Consider the following 3,955-nt stretch of genomic DNA (forward strand, 5'->3'; position numbering starts at 1 on the left):
TAATCCTATAAGGAAGGCAAGAAGGAAACATTCTGGTGGTGTTTCTAGCCTAATCTTTATTGGACTGCATACAGAAGCCTTCCTTTCCAGTTAACCCTTATTATTGTCAGTGTTCCAAATATCATGCAGAATTAAATCAGAGTCCATGCCAGAGCTATTTCTAAAGTTCCAATTTAATAATACAGACATGTTGGCACATCTGTGGGAATCCCAATTCTGGAAGTTACCTGGGATTCCCACCCATTTGAAAGTTCATGATCTTGTCCCCCACCCACCAATCCATCACATGAGCCAATCTTCTTCTTCCACGCTGGCATCTCCACCCCACTGGTTCTGGTCAGGTGTTAAGGTACGGAGACAAAGAATAACCTTGAGCTTCTAGAAAGGAATTTTTTGCTTTGAAAACAACACATTCTACCCCTTGCAATTCCCACCCTTAATGAAAAGGCATACTAAAGATGAAGCTAGACAGAGAGAGTGTGGCAGGCCAAAGATTCTTAAAGGAACCGCTGCAGGCCTGCCAGGTGGCCTCTCTTCAAAAGGGAAACATTTTTCCCCGGTGGGCTTCCCCACTCCTTGGGGGGCACAGGACGCCCCGAAGAGGCGTCCTGCCGGAGGAGCGGCTTCGCGGGGGATCCCTGCATCGGCGGCGGCTGGTGGGGGGCCCCCCGCCTCGCTCTAGGCACCGGGGAGCAGTATCGGAGGGCGCGTAAAGCGTCTTCGCAACAGGCTGATCGGAGAATGAAAAAGCAGAAGGAAGCAGCGGCGGTGTGGTGAGGCGCTACCCCCCTTCAATCCCTTTCTTGATTTGAAGAACTTTTCAGCACTTTAAAACTTTTACTTTCGGCTAACTTTGGAGGCGTGGCTGGAGGGAGGGGGATTTCTCCCCCCCTCGGACAAGCGGCTTGGAACAATTTTGCTCTCAGCCCCAGGGGAAGGAGGAGGGGGGAGAGCCAACCAATGATGCCACACCCTTGCTCAAAGTGACTTTCATTGAACCTAGCTCCATAATTTACTGATGATCTGAGGACTTTGGGAACTTTGAAAACTTTGTTATGCCTCTGAGCCCGAAGCTGGCAGGGCAAGATGGCACACTTCCGTTGTCTTCATGAACTGTGAAACCTGACTCCACCTTTAAAAATTCAGGCTTCCGGTCTTTGTCCCCGTGCTACCCAGAAGAATCTCTTGTGGATTGTTACTCTTTGAACTCTCTGGGGTGGAAAATCTTGCTCTATTGCCAGGCTGACTAGAGTAATCCTCTCCTGCTTGGACCTTCTGCCTCCTGGGCTCATCTGGCTGCTCTGCTGCTCCAGCTGTCCATTCTCTACACTGACTGAACTCTTTATTCTATAAACTATGTCTCCTAAAAGACCACCCCCTGGAAAGCCTGGCTTTGCTACCTCTGCCCCAACATCAGCAACATCCAGTCCTGTTACACAATCAAAGATTACAGACCTGATGCAACCTAAAAGTACAGAGATGGATTTGCAACAAATGCTCCAGCAACTCTTACAAGAGGAAATTAAGAAACAATTAGCGGAAATGAAAGAAGAAATTAAAGAGAACCAAGCCCAAATTTATAAGAACTCACAGAGACTGGACCTTGTGGAGGGTGGGGTGGTGGAGATGGGGGGGGGGGTAGAGGCAGTGCAGAAGGGAAACAAAGAACTTGATACCCAACAAATGAAAACAGAATTTGAGAGAATGTCCTTTTATCTTAGATTTCAAAATGTGATGGAAGCAGATGATGAAAACATAAGGGACATCATGATAAACATCTTGGCTGAATACATACACAAAGAAAAACAACAGATGGAATGGGAGATAGATCTGGTTTACAGAGTGAATTCAGCCTATGCCAGAACACACAATGTACCCAGGGAGGTACATATTAAATTTCTTAGAAAAAACACAAGAGACAAAATACTGGGTGTACAAAGGGGGCAAGCCCTGACATACCATGATAGGGAAATAACTATCTTGAAGCAGATCCCCAAGAAAATTAGGGAAAAAAGGAAAAACTATTCGCAATTAGCGAATAAATTATACCAGAAGGGGGTGTGGTTTAGATGGTTGATGCCTGAAGGTATGTTGATATTCTGGGAGGAGACAAGAATTAGAATCAACACACCCATAGAGGCACAGGCCTTTATGGAAAAAAACAAAATACACCTAGAAAAATCAGAAGATCCTACAACGGTTATGCAGGACACGGGAGGGGCCGGAGCTCTGCCAGCGGGGGGAGAAGGGGCAATACCAAGAAAGCTCAGATCACAAAATTGAATAAGAAAATCTCATTGATATAAATTGACCGAAAGTAGTAATGGAATTAACATGTGGATCATATATTACTATGTACTAAATTGATTGAAAGTACTAATAGAACTAAAATGCTGATTATATATGACTATGTATTAATGATTTATACTCAGATGTATACTATGAGTTTGGAGGGAGGGGGCGTCTACCACACTTTGCAACTGCCAAAATTTGTACACCTTTCCATTACCCTTTTCCTTGTAAATTTTAAAAAAACCAATAAAACTTTGTTAAAAAAAAAAAAGGGAAACATTTTCTGGAAAAGAAAATTAACATAAAAGTTACCATAACACCATTAACCATCTCTGCCTCCCCCAGGCTTATCAGGGAACTTCTCATGGAATTGTTTCATTAATTTATCCGGTTTAGATCCCAACACTTCACCCAGGTAGCTTCAGACAAAGGGTACCCCTTCCAATGCACTAAATATTGTAAGCGACCTCTATACAGCCTGGAATCTAAGATTTTTTTCACCTCATAATGTGTTTCCCCTTCTACCACTACAGGAGGAGGAGGAGCTTGGGTGGATGGTCTTATGCTAGACCCCATTACTGGTTTCAACAAGCTACAATGGAATACCGGGTAAATTTTCCCTAGAATTCTGCGTAGGCTGAGTCGAACTTTTACTGGGTTAATTATCTTTTCTATTGGGAAAGGACCTAGAAATTTTGGACCTAATTTCTTACTAGGCATTCTTAATCTTATGTACTTGGTAGATACAAAAACTTTGTGCCCCATACGAAAGGGGGGTTGGAGTGAGCGATGTTTATCAGCTTGCTTCTTGTAAGCTTCTTCTGCATCTGCTAGAGCCTTCTTCGTATTTTCCCATCCCTTCTTTAGTGTGTCCATCCATTCATTCAGAGACATGGAGAAGGGAGGTTCTTTAGGCAGCTCAGGCATGGGAATGAATTCCATGCCACTGATAATCTGGAAAGGAGTTAATCCGGTACTGCTGTGGAACCGCATTGTTGTACGCCACTTCAGCGAAGGGTAGCAAGTCGGACCAGTTGTCTTGCTGATAGTCCACATAACATCAGATGTATTGTTCCATCATCGCATTGGTCCTCTCCGCTGCCCCATTTGTGCTGGGATGCAATGCTGAACTGAGTCCCTGTGTGGACCTAATTGATCTCAGGAACTCTCTCCAGAACTTGACGGTGAACTGAACTCTGCGATCTGAAATGATCCTTTTTGACACTCCATGCAGGCAATAAATGTGTTTCACAAACATTTTCGCTAATTTCTTTGTAGATGGCACCCCTGAGCAAGCAATGAAATGAGCTTGCTTGGAAAACAAATCAATAACTGTCCAGATTACTCTATTACCGCTGCTGTCTGGGAGCTCAACGATGAAGTCCATTGCGATCTCTTCCCATGGTTGGCTAGGTCTGGCCACTCGTTGTAGTAATCCAGGAGGCTTCCCCAGCCAGGTCTTCATTGTGGCGCAAGTAGCACAGCTTTTTACATAATCTTCCACCTCCGATTTCATCTTTGGCCACCAAAATTGATGCTTGATGAGGCGGAGCGTTTTTAGGAATCCAAAGTGGTGTCCTAGTTTTGCGTCATGACTCTGCTTTAGAACTTGTAGCCTCATCCCCGCAGGGACGTACAGTTTGGACCCCTTCCAGGCTAAGCC

Source organism: Natrix helvetica (genome assembly GCF_964273705.1).
Source record: "Natrix helvetica genome assembly, chromosome: Z".
NCBI lineage: Eukaryota > Metazoa > Chordata > Lepidosauria > Squamata > Natricidae > Natrix > Natrix helvetica.